Source organism: Dendropsophus ebraccatus, chromosome 3 (genome assembly GCF_027789765.1).
Source record: "Dendropsophus ebraccatus isolate aDenEbr1 chromosome 3, aDenEbr1.pat, whole genome shotgun sequence".
Taxonomy (NCBI): domain Eukaryota; kingdom Metazoa; phylum Chordata; class Amphibia; order Anura; family Hylidae; genus Dendropsophus; species Dendropsophus ebraccatus.
In genome coordinates this window covers 150,449,095-150,465,111 of record NC_091456.1, presented here as the reverse complement: position 1 = coordinate 150,465,111, position 16,017 = coordinate 150,449,095, and the positions used below count along the sequence as shown (strand labels likewise).

Below are 16,017 nucleotides of genomic sequence, written 5' to 3'. Positions count from 1 at the left end.
TGGTGTGTGTAAAGCTGATTGATATATCCATTATATTTTAAATATTAGAATATTTCTAGAATACCAGCCCTTTCTTCCGGGTGCCTTGCTTAGTCTGGCTTCTCCCCATGGAACTATCTGGCACAGGTGATCCTGCCAGGAGTATTACTCCCACCAGCTTAGCTCAGTGGATCCCCAAGGCACACAAGCTCCCTCACCACATCAAAGTGAAGGCACCGTGAGGGAGCCCCTCCACCCTAACGCGATTATATATCCCAACTCTTAATTTACCTTTCTTTTACTAAACCCTTCCTAGAATACCTTAAAACTTTGCGACTGATCGGTTCCTAGCGCCCTTCCCTGCCCAGGTACGCCCCTGCCTCCTAAAGTGCATCCTCCCAGCACCCTTCCCAGGCCAGGCCCGCCCCAGGACCCTAACACCGACCCTCCCAGCACCCTTCCCAGTCCCCTAACACAGACTTTCCCAGTGCCCTTCCAAACCCAGGCCCGCCCCAGCCCCCTTAACGTGGACCCTCCCATCGCCCTTCTCAACCCATGCCGCCCCAGTCCCCTAACACGGACCCTTCCATTGCCCTTCCCAAACGATGCTTGCCCCAGATCCCTAACAAAGACCCTCCCATCACCCTAATGCGGACCCTCCCTGTGCCCTTCCTGTCCAGGCCCACCCCAGCCCCCTAATGCAGACCCTCTCAGCATACTTCATAGACTAGGCCCGCCCCAGCCCCCTAACACAGACCCTTCCCAGCCCACCGCAGCTACCTATAGCGGACCCTCCCATTGCCCTTCCCAGCCCCCTAATATGGACTTTCCCACCCCAGCCCCCTACAGTGGACCCTCCCATCACCCTTCCCAGGCCTGAGTTGTCCCAGTCCCCTAAGGAGGACTCTCCTTGCGCCCTTCCCAGCCCACGCCTGCCTCAGCCCCATAATGCAAACCCTCCCAGCACCCTTACCAGCCCAGGCCTGCCCCGTAACATGGACCCTCCCGGAGCCCTTCCCATTCTACTAATGCGGACCCTCCCGACACTGTTCCCAGCCCAGGCCAGCCCCCTTACATGGACCCTCCCCCAAGCCCTTCCCAGCCAACTAACGCGGACCCTTACAGAACCTCTTCCTGCCCAGTCTGTCCCAGCCCCTTATAGTGGACCCTTCCTAACCCAATCTGCCCCAGCCTTTTAAGGCGGACCCTCTCAACGCCCTTCCCAACCAAGGCCCGCCCAAGCCCACTAACTCAGACCCTCCCAGCACCCTTCCCAAACAAGGCCCTTCCCAGCCCCCTGACACAGACCCTCCTGTCGTCCTTCCCAGCCCAGGCCCGCCCCTGCCCCCTAATGCAGAGCCTTCCTGCACTCAGGCCCGCCCCTGCCCCCTAATGCAGAGCCTTCCTGCACTCAGGCCCGCCCCTGCCCCCTAATGCAGAGCTCTTCTGCGCCTTTCCAGCACTCAGGCCCGGCCAAGCCCCCCAGGCCCTTCCTAGCCCAGTTCCGTCCCAGACCAATAGAGCGGACCCTCCTGGCACCATTCCCAGCCCAAGCTTGAGTCAGCAGCACAATCTTTCATTGAGGAGGCTGTAGACACTGTATTGCTCTATGGGCCAGACAAGAGAGCTATGTGTGATCTGAATGGCGGTCATATAACACCACAGGTTACAGGCTGCTGTGTCTTGGAGATGACAGTTTTTCCTTACAGATGCCTATGGCCGCCATCACTAATGTTATCTGTGTCCTGTACAGATCAGTCTTATAAGTGTCAGTTAGTTACATGACCCCCTAACATGACCAGTCCCCCCCCCCCCCCCCCAATCTGTCCTTCTCCGTTGTCTTGTGTACAGTGTTACCAGTAACACTTACCAGTAGATGTTCCGGAATGATGTACTGGGGAGCTGGCCATCCATCAGGCGTCTGTGAAAGGAATCAGCAGCAGCCTAGTAACATCAGGGTAAGGAAGGCCCTGTATCTTTAGGTATGGTATACTGTGGGTGTTTATTTAATATTTATAAGCCTATTGAGGGGGTGGAGACACATGCTTATCTGTTCAGCAGTGAAGGAGTTGGCCACTTTATAGTAAAATTGTTGTGTATTCACATTACTTACTGACAGCAGTTCCCTGTGATCCTCATAGAGCTAAAATCAGACTCCCCTCCTCCAGGATGTGCTGCCCTGCTCTGTGGTAAGTCTGTCCATAAGATGGCTGACATGGAGGAGCATGTGACCATGCCCCGCCGCTAGTGTCCTCCATAGATATATACAGGCTCAGCAGAGGACACTAGGGGGCGGGGCATGGTCATATGCTTCTCCATGTCAGCCATCTTATGGACAGACTCACCACAGAGCAGGGCAGCACAGCCCGGAGGAGAGGAGTCTGATTTTAGCTCTATGGGGAACACAAGGAGCTGCTGTCAGTATATACAGTGAGTACACTTACTAATACTGTACACTGAACAATTTTACCATAAAGTGGCCAACCCCTTTAAAGGAGAAGTCCTGCAGATTATAAAATCCTGCAGCCGGAAGGGAGTAAATTAGTTACAAGCACTAACATACTTTCCCCGTGCCAGCGGTGAGCAGTGAGGCTGGCCGCAAGACCCCCGCCGGGCTGCAGGATCTCCAGAGCCTATTCGTCATGACATGGCTGATGAATTGGCCGATCAGCCACTGAGGCGGGATCATCACAACTTGGGGAAAAATGCCTTCTGGCGGGGGTTCCGCGGCTGGTCCCACCGCTCACCGCAAGCACAGAGAGAGGTAAGTTAGTACTTGTAATCAATTTCCCTACTGGCCCTGCCAGCTGTAGGGTTTTATAATCTGCCCAACTTCTCCTTTAACAGTAATCAGGAAGGGAGTCCACTCAGTGTTGTGTGAGGTAAATGGAAACAATGTCCTGTGTGCGAGGTAGAAACTTTGACAGAGAAAGCCAGATAATGTGGAAACAGCAGCCAGAGATAACAGCACAAAAGCTTGATTTGCCACAAGAGGAGAAAATTTTGCCCAGTAATAGGATAGGACTGGTGAAACTCAGGTACCTGTAAGTATCCCCCCTGTGAGAAGCAGACAGACTGTGTGGGCGCTAAGAAGCAGTTCATCATTGTCACCACTGATGTTTCTTTCTGTTGGAGTTTACTGTATATACCTGAATAATTCCTGTTAAACTGCACTACAATGGCATTCAGACTTCTCTACACAAGTGTAATTTATCAGTTTTCATACCTTATTTTATATCAAACGTCATGCTGCTTGTTCAAGTAAAAAGTCATCTTTTATCATCTGTAGATTGTGGGCGGGGCTTCACGGCAACAGCACAACTTAGCCCCGCCCACAGAATCACCGTTGGCCCCTCCCCTACGTGACGTCATCGGCACATAGGCCCCTTGACACCCATTGGTATGGGCCAACCTAGAGGGGGTGGGGCCTGGACATTTAGGCCAGCCGATTCCAATCGTCGACAAGGGGGGCTCTTGCCGTGAAGCCCCGCCCACTTAGCACAATCTGGAGTTGATAAAAGATCACTTTATACTTGAACAAGCACCATGACGTATGATATAAAATAAGGTATGAAAACGGCTAACTTTACCTTTTACACCCGTGCAGAGAAGTCAGAATGCAAAAAGGGGGTGACAGTGTCACTTTAAGGGAACTGACCCAAGGCAGCCCCCCGATTCCCTCAGAATCCCAAAGAATTCATAATACACTGCCATACCATAAGAGCGGTTGTGGATAACAAATAGATTGCTATTTTGTTTACAGTGTAAAACAGAATCAGATTGAGTCAGTGATAAGCAGATACTACAAGATGAGGCAGATACTTGGCAGTTTGCTCTGGGGTGCAATGCATGTTGGGAAGTGTAGTTTCCTGGAGGGCGCCATCTTGGACATAGACTAGTTTTTAGAAAAACGTCTTGCCCAGGAACAGCAGCAGCTAGAAAGACAGGAGACAGCTTCAAAATACAAGGTTTGGGAACATTTATTTTTAAGCCTAGTGGACAAAATAAAAATGACATGATTTTAGGATTATTTTATAATATAGATAAAAAAAAGTCCCCACTCTGGACAATCTCTTCAAATCAATAGGGGATTTCTAAGTCAGCGTGGATTTTACCATCGTGAAAAAACTGATTTGTTTCATATGTTTCCCCACAGAGGCGCATACAGCATACAAACATTAACATAGGTCATATGCTACTTTATAGATGATGTAGTGTATTGATGAACTATATAAATCCATAGTTTATTAAGAGCACTACTCTGAAAAAAGAAATAAGGCAGATTTAGTTATTCTGCCATATCCCATTCCTACTTGTCCAACAATCCGTCCAGCGTAATAATTGAAAGAAAAAAGAGAAATGCATAGTGACCTACCCTGATGCTTGTGTTCCCACACCTCCCAGTTCCCATTGTGGTCAGCAATATTAGGATGCATACACACAACGGAATATGCATGGAAAACCCACTGCGGATTCCATTGCTCGTTCCCGCTTGCGGCGGCACGCATCTCCGCCCCTGCCATAGACACCTATGTCTATGGCCTGGCTGATTCCGCCATCCGCCGAAACAACTGACATGTCAATTTTTTCGGCGGACGGCAGAATCGGCCCTGCCATAGAATGGTGTCTATGGCACATTCAGGTGTGCCTGCACTCCAATTACCAATAGCAGATAATGTAAAGTCCAGCCAGAGTCGGACTGTACATTGTCTGCACAGTTATTCTCATGAAGCTATTCAATGAATAGCAGCCGCACAAAATTGACATGTCAGTTTTTTGTGCAGCCGCATGGAATCCTGGCCAGAGTGTAAACGGTGTGTATGTGTGGGTCCGGCGGCGCTATGAAGCGAGTTCAGGAGCAGAGGTCACTTCATAGCATGTGAGGACCGGCTGCTATAAGCAGCTAGGTCTTCACTGTTAATGACAGGCCCTGCAGTGCAGTAATCGTGGCACTTACAACAGTGACAGGAGCTGCAGCTCCTGTTACTGTCCGATCGGGACCCCTGCTGTGTGACTGCACATGCAGGCTGTATGCAATGATTGCAGATTACACTGGTCAATGCTATGCTATGTCATAGCAATGATAAGTGTATATAATGTAATGTAAAAATGTTAAAGTCCCCTAAGGGGACATAAAAATTGTAAAAAAAAAATATTGAAATATTTTTTTTTAAAACATAACATAGCTCCTCCCCCAATAAAAAAATAAATCACCCAACTTTCCCATTTTTTAAATAAAACACATAAAAATGAAAAATAAACATTATATACTTTAACGTGCGTAATTGTCCGTTCTATTGCAATAAAACAATAATGTTCCTGCACGGTGAGCAGTGTAAACAAAAGATTGATCAATACGCCTTATCTACACAATTACGATACCCCATACAGCCCTGTACGTGATAAAATAAAATTGCTATAAGTCACAATAGGGCCATTGTGATCACACCTATTTGCAAAAAAAGGCCAATCGCCGTGCCCGCTAATTAGCTTTTTAAATGCAGCATTTAAAAAGCTGCTTTTCCGGTCCTCGGTGATCTAGTGGGGGGATCGCCCCCCGTGACGTGATCGTGGAGGAGCGATCCCTGCATCTGTCCCAGGCACAAACTCCTAATTTATTCCCGATCTCGCACGGTAAATGGCGTAAGCGCAAAAAAATTCTAAAGTGCAAAATTGCGCATTTTTGGTTGCATCAAATCCAGAAAATTGTAATAAAAAGCGATCAAAAAGTCGCATATGCGCAATCAAGGTACCGATAGAAAGAACATATCATGGCGCAAAAAATTACACATCACACAGCCCCATAGACCAAAGGATAAAAGCGTTATAAGCCTGGGAATGGAGCGATTTTAAGTTACGTATATTTGTTAACAATGGTTTGAATCAATTTCACCACACATTGAATTTTTTCTGGTTTCGCAGTGTACTTTATGCAAAAATCAGCCTGTCATTGCAAAGTACAGTTAGTGATGCAAAAAATAAGGGCTCATGTGGGTTTCTAGGTGAAAAATACAAGTGCTATGGCCTTTTAAGCACAAGGATGGAAAAGAAAAAGCTCAAAAATGGAAATTGGTCCAGTCCTTTAGGGGTTAAAAAAAGTTGTGACTATCCCTTTAAATAAATGACACAGCTCTGCCACATGCACACTGCACAATCATCAAACCATACCTGCAAACCACCAACACACACAGCTCTGCTGCCAATTACAGCACACAGCTTTTTTGCATACACATGTCTGCTATACAGGCAGAGAATGGACGAGACACCTTCTCTTCAGCAAGGTACAGTATCCCCAGCATCCCTTCCACTCAGCCCGCTCGTCTCCAGATCACGTGGTGACACTGTACACAAACAACACCCAGCTACTACAGCAGCCCTGACCACAGCCTGACTCCTCCCACGCACGTGACTGCTCACATGGTCATTACGTCATGAAAGGTCCTCTGACAGTCAAGGCTTTAGTAACCATTGCTTGCATTGGAAACGGAGAGATCACATGACATGGAGTAGGCGGGACTCCGCCAGAGTGAGGCTTGGAACGCACACATCCAGTTTCTCTTCCTTCCTTCCGGCCGGGTCCTCTCAAATTAGCTTTCTAGCAGGGCTGTGCATGTCAGTGGCTGGAGGGGCTGCTGCTTGGGTCCTGGGGGGGTTTTAGTGGATTTTATTTTTTATATATATATATTTTTTAAAACAGATAATATCAAAAGTGTGGAGGAAGTGCTGCCCCATCCCCCTCGGTGGCTCAGTGCTGCCCCTCACCTGTGTGTGTGCTGTCACAGCCCTGCACTCTTATTTATCGGTTTATCCTTTGGAGCCTTGTGTCTGTGGATCGGTCACTCGTGGAGGTGGTGCAGCACCCTGTGAGAGGGGAGGCCAAGTGAGTGTGCAGCGCTGGCATGGGGGCATGGTGGGGGGCATGGCTCGCTGCATGTCTGCGGGCGACGCATGGGCGGTTACATGCACCAGTCTGTAGTTCTGTATATCGGTCCATGCATGTCAGTCTATACTACATGGCGGATTGATATAAATCCAGAAATACTGATAACCTGCTCTTGTTTCTAGCAAGTGTGACATTATTGATCCCCCAACTATGTAACCAGTGAGCGGAGAGAGCTAGTTAATGTTATGTCTCTTCTAACTTATTTCTTTTATTCTTTAACAATAGGGATGTATTCACACCTGGTGGTTGCGGTGCAGTTCTTGCCGTGCTCCTGAGAACGGTATGTGGATTTACTGTGATTGCTGCAATTTTAAGAGCTCTTCCTGTGTTAGATGTAGAGTTGCAGCGATTCACGTATCGAGAGCTTTTCCACAACCACTATGTGTGAATAGATCCTAAGAGACTATTCCAGTGCAAAAATGGACTCCTTGTATTCCCATGGTGCCCACTGAAACCAGCACTACAGCACCGTACAAGGACCATCCCTTCCATACAGTCTCTACATTGTTTGGGACACCCATTTATCACACAGACCTCTTTATGCCACAGTCATATCACATATGTGACATGACTACAGCAGGGAAGAGCTGTCTGTTTAGTGTATGGGGCTCCAGTGCATTGTACAGACTTTGTGCACAGCCACAATGATTGCACGCTGGTATGCAGAACTCTGTGGGCAGCGGAACATTACATTACAGAGCTTTGTTATTCTTCCAGAATAAAAGCTTTCGGGAATATTCTGACCTCAACTAATTTGTTAAAGTGACTGTACCACCAGGCCCAGGCTGAAGCACTGGAGGCGGGCCGACCCACCCTTAGTGGGAGGAAACCCTAGCCCCTCTATGGTAGGGTTCCATTGATTCTAATGGAGTCACGTCATGGATGGGCTGGAGTTTCTTCCCAGTAAGGGTGGGTCGGCCCAACTCCAGTGCTTCAGCCTGAGCCTGGTGGTACAGTCACCTTAAAGAGAGAGTCCCAAGAAAATGAAAAATGTCAGGCAGGCAGCAGAGAATAAAAAAACAAGTAAACTCACTGGTCCCAGTGCCTCCATTCCGCCACTCCAGGGTCCCATTGACCGCCACCAGCTGTCATCTTCACCTGGAAACTAAGCACGTCACATACATCTGTTAGCTGCAACGTCACAGTTTGGCTAATTGATTGCCAGCTCAGCCAGTCAGGGACAGGCAATTACTCAGCTGGGGACATGACGATGCAGCTAGGAGAGCTGCAGGACACTGGCGGCTGTCAGTGGGACCCTGAGGTGGCACTATGGGGCACAAGGAGGGGTGAGTTTACTTGTTTATTTTCCAGCAACCCCCTCACTTCCGTCTGCCTTCATTTTTACACTTTCTTGGGACTTCTCCGTTGAGTTAAATATTTATATTATGACTTGCCTCCTTTTCTTGGTGTCTGTTCTCCCCCTATTGTTGACATCTTGTCATCTAGGTTACCACTCTGATCTAAAAGTGGTTTGACGTGTGTGTGTATTTGTACAGCAGATACTGTATCATTTAGATGTGAACAGATGGTCTAAATATACTGTATAGACTGCTGTACTGTCATCAATGGGAGGAAATGAGCAGCATATCAGGAGGAGAAAAATTTGCTAAATTAATGTATATGCCTTCAGAACTGCCTCAATTCTTGGTGGCATAGATACAACAAGGTGCTGGAAGCATTCCTCAGAGATTTTGGTTCATATTGACATGATGGCATCACACAGTTGCCGCAGATTTGTCGGCTGCACATCCATGATGCGATTCTCCCGTTCCACCACATCCCAAAGATGCTCTATTGAATTGAGATCTGGTGACTGTGGAGGCCATTTGAGTACAGTGAACTCATTGTCATGTTCAATGAGTCTGAGATGATTCTAGCTTTATGACATGGCGCATTATCCTGCTGAAAGTAGCCATCAGATGTTGGGTACATTGTGGTCATAAAGGGATGGACATGGTCAGCAACAATACTCAGGTAGGCTGTGGCGTTGCAACGATGCTCAATTGGTACCAAGGGGCCCAAAGAGTGCCAAGAAAATATTCCCCACACCATGACACCATCACCACCAGCCTGAACCGTTGATACAAGGCAGGATGGATCCATGCTTTCATGTTGTTGACGCCAAATTCTGACCCTACCATCCGAATGTCGCAGCAGAAATCGAGACTCATCAGACCAGGCAACGTTTTTCCAATCTTCTACTGTCCAATTTCGATGAGCTTGTGCAAATTGTAGCCTCAGTTTCCTGTTCTTAGCTGAAAGGAGTGGCACCCGGTGTGGTCTTCTGCTGCTGTAGCCCATCTGCCTCAAAGTTCGACGTACTGTGCGTTCAGAGATGCTCTTCTGCCTACCTTGGTTGTAACGGTTGGCTATTTGAGTCACTGTTGCCTTTCTATCAGCTCGCACCAGTCTGCCCATTCTCCTCTGACCTCTGACATCAACAAGGCATTTCCGCCCACAGAACTGCCGCTTACTGGATGTTTTTTCTTTTTCGGACCATTCTCTGTAAACCCTAGAGATGGTTGTGCGTGAAAATCCCAGTAGATCAGCAGTTTCTGAAATACTCAGACCAGCCCTTCTGGCACCAACAACCATGCCACGTTCAAAGGCACTCAAATCACCTTTCTTCCCCATACTGATGCTCTGTTTGAACTGCAGGAGATTGTCTTGACCATGTCTACATGCCTAAATGCACTGAGTTTCCGCCATGTGATTGGCTGATTAGAAATTAAGTGGTAACGTGCAGTTGGACAGGTGTACCTAATAAAGTGGCCGGTGAGTGTATGTAAGTTGAGATTGAAATACCCCTTTAAGGCCTTAAAAAAAACTGCAGTATTTAAAAACAAACAAACAAACATTGGCTACAGTGTTTATTAGACTTTTTGATCCTGGGATTTAAGAATGTAAAAAAATACCATAATGGAATAATAGAAAGTTAAAGTGATTATTTAGGCTTATGAAACCATGATTGCTTTCTTCTAGGAACAGCGTCCTCAGTTTAGGTGAGGTACTGCAGTTCAGTTCCATTGAAGTGAATGGAGCTGAATTATAATACCACGCACAACCTGAGAACGGGGAGAGAAGCAGCTCCCTGCTCATTCTAGCAGTCATTTGGGGGCTGAATAGAGACAAGCGAACTTGCTGAAAGTTTGGTATCACACGAGCCATAGGCTGTATCCATGTGTTCTAGGCAGTCTTTGGGCTGGATCTACCTGCTCGAGGTAGCGGGATTTTCTGAAGTTTGTTTATCTCTAGTTCTGAACAGTTAGGGCGCGTTCACACTATGGAATTCTCGCGGACAATGTCCGCGGAATTCCGTCAGCTGTCCGCCCGCACGGGCACGCGCTTTTCCGCCGGCTCCATAGACACCATTCTATGGGCCGGTGTATTCCGCGATCCGCTGAAAGAAGTGACATAACACTTCTTTCAGCGTATAGCGGAATACGCCGGCCCATAGAATGGTGTCTATGGAGCTGGCGGAAAGGCGCCCAGATGTGCGGACGGACAGCTGACGGAATTCCACGGACATTGTCCGCAAGAATTCCGTAGTGTGAACCCGCCCTTAGACTTCCACCGACCAAAACTTTTGAAATGTTTTTACCAGGGCTGTGGAGTTGGTAAGCTGCAGCTCCGACTCCTGAATTTTTTCAGGATCGACTTCAACTCCCGACTCCGACTTCTGCTCCTTCATGATTGGCTAGTCAGATACCAGGGGAGTTATTTATCACACTGGCTCTGCAGCTTCTCTCTTATGTCCTCCATGATCCTGGGGCAATTTCTGAGGGAATGAGGAAAGATATATAGCAGCTTCTCCTGTGTGTGCAGTGGATGCAGCCAGTCTCCAGCCTCCATGTCCTGAACAACTCACAAGTAGACTAGATTTAGCAGGTGGTCTTTTCCTGCTGACAATCTTCTATTTTTCTAACTAATATTCATCATACACAAATATACACTGCCAGATACCTGTGATATAGAGGGGTCACACATAGTGTGTACACACACACACACACACACACACACACACACACACACAGCTGCAGCCATAGAACACTGGAGAAAAACACAATCTTCTCCCAGAGAGAAAACACCACATTGAGGACAGAGGTTACTGCTGCACTACTTATGTCTTCTGCTCCTCCTCTATATTATACAGGATATCTTCATATGACACTGCTGCTCATATACAGTCATCCAGCATCCAGGAAGAGAACAGCACAGATCTCCCCCCACACAATGGACTCTTCCAGCTCAGAAACAAACTGCCAAATATTGACCGACAACATTTCCCCGACCACCCTTATCTAATAGGGCCAGTGTCCTATTAGAATGTTGCTCCTAAAATATATTGATGAGCAAAACTTATAAGATTTATATCAAAACTCAATTCTAATTTTTTTTTTTTAAAGATTTATTTTTATTTTTTTAAGTGACTGCACCACCAGGCCCAGGCTGAAGCACTGGAGGCGGGCCGACCCACCCCCAGTGGGAAGAAACTCCAGCCCCTCCATGACATGACTCCATTAGAATCAATGAAACCCTATCATAGGGGGGAGGGGGTTTCCTCCCACTAAGGGTGGGTCGGCCCACCTCCAGTGCTTCAGCCTGGGCTTGGTGGTACAGTCACTTTAAAGCTGGAGTTGATACATTTTTTCCAACTTCAACTCTGACTCCAGCCAGAAGTAACTCCAACTCAACAACTCTGACTCCTTGGTTTTTACAATGTTAAGTTTTTTTTTTTCTTAAGTGACAGGTACAGTTGGAGTACTGCCTCTAAACCCCCCCCCCCACACACACACACACAAAAAAAGAGTACTGCAGTGTTTTCTATTTCTTAATTGACCAGTTAACATCTGGCCATAGCGCTTGTTTAAAAAGTAAAAATGGTGCAAAAAAAATTAAAAAGCCTTCTTTAAAACAACCCTTAGGGACTGCACTGAATAAGCCTGAGCCATACTCCTGTGGTCTTGGTAGATTGTATTCTACAGGAGAGGCTCATTCTGACTTCTCTACACAGGTGTAAAGGGTAAATTTAGCGGTTTTCATACCCTATTTTATATCATACGTCATGGTGCTTGTTCAAGTAAAAAGTCATCCTTTATCAACTGCAGATTGTGTTAAGTGGGCGGGGCCTCGCGGCATTAGCACCACTTAGCCCCACCCACAACACCACAGTTGGCCACGCCCCCTCGCCGGCCATTGGAACAGGCTGGCTGAAAGGTCTAGACCCCACCCCCTTTACATCGGCCAACCAATGGGCGTCAAGGGGGCGGACCAACTGGCTGTTGTGGGCGGGGCTAAGTGACACTAATGCACTTTTTACTTGAACAAGCACCATGACGTATGATATGAAATAAGGTATGAAAAACACTAAATTTACCCATTACACCTGTGTAGAGATGTCAGAATGCACAAAGGGGGTGACAGTGTCACTTTAAGTGTAGATGCTTGGTATTTATGCATCAGTGATTTTGGTTTGCAAAAAAAGTTCCTATGCTGGTTGAAAGGAAATTTAGTAATAAATATTTCTGATGACCTTATGTGATTTATTTTCAATGCCCAAATGTGGATGTTATCCTTAAATACACCTCACGGCTATGTTCACACAACATATATTTCCAGTTAATCACGGCCGATGTTGCAAATTGCAACACCGGCTGTGATTATTTGAAAATATACATTGTATTGAAGTCTATAGAATCCCGACCGGAGTGTATACACACCGGCAGGAGTCCTTGAGGTCGCATAAAAAAACTGACATCAGACTGTGCAGACGATGTAAAGTGCGGCTCCAGACGCACTTTACATTGTGTGCTATGGGTAATTGGAATGCGAGCACACTGGAATCCGCCCACATTCTAATTTTAAAGAAATGAAGTTCATCTGGCCAGTACTACAGTACCGGCTGGGATGAACTTCACTTACACTGGCCGTTCTGTAACACAGCCGGTGTCTTACGTTGTGGAAACCTGGCTTACAACTGTAGGAGAATTGTGAAGACAACAGTAGATTTAGATTGTACCCATCCGGACCTCTCATACCTTTTTGGGTTCAGACAGTGTTTACATGGTCCATAAATGGTATATATGTTCCTGTAATAATGGTTGCTGACGTATAATGGACAGCTCGTGATCAGGCTATTTCCTTTTCACTTATATTTTTTTGTAAAATTTTCATGTGTTTAGGAGTCCTGGTAAATAACTGTATTCCTATGTTAAATGGCCCCAGTGTAATCACTTGATGACTGATGGTCCTTTTTAGACGGAGCAATAATTAGCCCGATCGCACGATTAACGATTTTGAATGAACAATGTGTTTCTTATAACGATCAGCGTTTAGATGGAACGATATATAGTACGGAAAAATCGTTTTGCGATCGCTTAAGCCTATAGGTGAAATTGTTGAAAGACTGTTTACACTGAACGATCTGCAAATTTTTTGCGAACGATCAACGACGATTTGAGAACATGTGGAAAGATCAAAATGAACGATTTCTCGCTCGTCGCTTGATCGTTCGCTGTGTTTACACGGAACGATTATTGCTCAAATGCGATTGTTACGTGCAAATTCGAATGATAATCGTTCTGTCTAAAAGGACCATAAGTTTGGGCAAGTAATCCAATTGACTAAAAGCTGCAGTGTATCTCTTTATCCCTTTTTGACCGGATTCCAATGTACAATAGAGCGTCTGGGCAAACACTGTGTGAACCCAGCCTAAGGTGCAACTGGGTCTCCAAGCAGTTGCTATAAGCTTTCCCTTGATGCCTGTTATAAGGTCCTGGAAAATTAATGCGTCCTGTATCATCACTAGTTGTCAATTCTTTGAGCAGAAAGGTGCGGAGAGCTCCCATTGAAAGAGATAACAGGTGGGATTCGTAGTGTAAAGGGGCCCTAAGGCTAGGGCTGCACAATGACTTCAGTATAACCAAACACTGTGCCAAAAAGGGGGTGACATTGGTTGGATATGCAAATCTACTACTCGAATAGGACTAAAAGACAAAAAAAACCTCATCCTAGTAGTCCCCCACTAATATAAAATGTAGCTTTTATTGCCCAATATAAGAACTTGTGTTAATTAAAAACACACCCTTGCCCACAGCTTGTGTACACTTTTCAAGTAATAGGCGCCATAGAGCTGGCACAATGAAGACTAGTCTATAGATGGCTGCAGACTAATAACTAGTCAGAGTGAATATGTGCTGTAAGGCAGAGTGAAAGTTTAAAGGGAACCAATCAGCACATTTATTCTGATTAGGCTCCCAAGGACCCTGCACAGACCTTGCCTGTTTTTCTATCGTGTTGGGTGTTGCTGGCCCATTAGTGTCTTATCCCGGGATTGACAGGCAAAGTGGCCTCTAACAGACCTCTTTGCCTGTCTGTGCGGTCTACAGGGATGATTGACAGGCAGAGAGGCCACTAATGGTTCTCTGCCTGTCAATCATTCCCGCAGAGTGTGCTGACAGAAAGCCGTGACTAGTCCAGCTCCCCGCCCAGATGACTAGTTGCCACCCCTCTCCTGTCCTTGCACGGGGGAGTAAAAGCTACTTTTACGCTGCTGTAAAGCTAATGCTGCAACTGCGGCTCGTAGCTTTGGGGGGGGCTGCACAGCTGAGTCAGACACACTTAAATTTTCTATAAAATATGCTGAAAAGCTGTATAAAAATTATTTGCATTTTTTTTTACTTTTCGGGATGGGGGGGGTGTTAAAATTTCTCTATTCTGATAGCCCTTAAAATGCTTTTATTTATGGGGCCACATGAAACGTCACTTTTTGCACCATGATACTGTATGTGCTTTTATTGGTATCTTGCTTGCGTATATGCAACTTTTAGATTACTTTTTTTTTTTTTTTAATTAAAAGACCAAAAATCAGCAATTTTGCACTTTGCTGTATGCCGTTTATCGCACAAGGAGTGTGATCATTTAAAGGGGTAGTGCGGCGCTAAACAATTATTAACTAAATAACACACATTACAAAGTTATACAACTTTGTAATGTATGTTATGTTAGTGAATCGCCCCCTCCTCCGTGTTTCCCCCCACCCACACCAGACCCGGAAGTGTAGTGCTCTATACATACCTGCCTCTTGCCGACCCCCGTCCGCCATCTTGTGCCAATGATGTCTGCCAGTTATGCTCAGCCAATCGCGGCTGAGTAGCTGATGACGCGGCAGAGGGCGACTGGCACTAGGGCGGTCGGAGCGGTTCGGCCGTCCGTCCGAAGATGACATTATTGGCACAAGATGGCGGACGGGGGGTTGGCAAGAGGCAGGTATGTATAGAGCACTACACTTCCAGGTCTGGTGTGTGTGGGGGAAACATGGGGAAGGGGGCGATTTACTAACATAACATACATTACAAAGTTGAATAACTTTGTAATGTGTGTTATTTAGTGAATAATTGTTTAGCGCCACACTACCCCTTTAATAGTTTGGTCAATTTAGCATTTTGCATAAAAAAATGTTAGGGGACTCCTATTAGAAATACCATGATTGATCATGGGGATCAATGCAGTACATATGGTCTGTGTAATCGGTGCTCAATTATTAAGGGCTGCTAAAGGGAGCCTCTAGTGATTGACGAACTGGGACCAGTGTCATTTTGTCGCTGGTTCTAGTAAGTATGACAGATCGGCTTCTCATGATTATATCGTAAAAGCTGGCCACTGTACCACCAATGATGGCTTTTTACCGACTTTTAAATGGTTTTAAATGTTGGTATAAATTTCAAAATCTAAATGAACAGTAAATGTGATATAAAGCAAGTTTGCAATATACATCCATTATTTTTTTTTGTTGTTGTTGTCATACTGTAAAACAAAGCTGAACTTACCAGTAATCCAGGTTCAGTCTCCGGAAGGCAGATTTTTAGTCCTTTCTGGTTGGAAAACAAAACAAAACAGACTCAACACTGGAGTCTGAGCAGTACTGAGAGTCACGGCTCAATGTTTCCATCAGTCACATGACTGCCTTCTCTGTGAGCGCTCAGGTGGCCTGGGATACATAGGACTTTCTGTTTTCTGATTTAGAAAACAGGAAGTGCTATGTTTTCCATGATAACTAATAATAATAAAAAATGTAAATTGCCAACTTACACATC

The 16,017-nt window shown here is 46.1% G+C and overlaps 1 protein-coding gene across 2 annotated transcripts in view; it reads left to right on the top strand.

Moving 5' to 3' along the window:
* The first annotated feature begins 6,535 nt into the window (after window positions 1–6,535).
* The window catches only part of ARB2A (ARB2 cotranscriptional regulator A), a 356,477-nt gene continuing 346,995 nt past the window's right edge, over window positions 6,536–16,017 (top strand). The window contains exons 1-2 of one of the 2 annotated variants that reach the window (XM_069962914.1): window positions 6,536–6,859; window positions 7,148–7,202. The gene's annotated coding sequence lies outside the window, so the exon portion shown is untranslated. The remainder of the gene's footprint in view (window positions 6,860–7,147; window positions 7,203–16,017) is intronic. The other variant, XM_069962913.1, reaches the window with a different exon arrangement.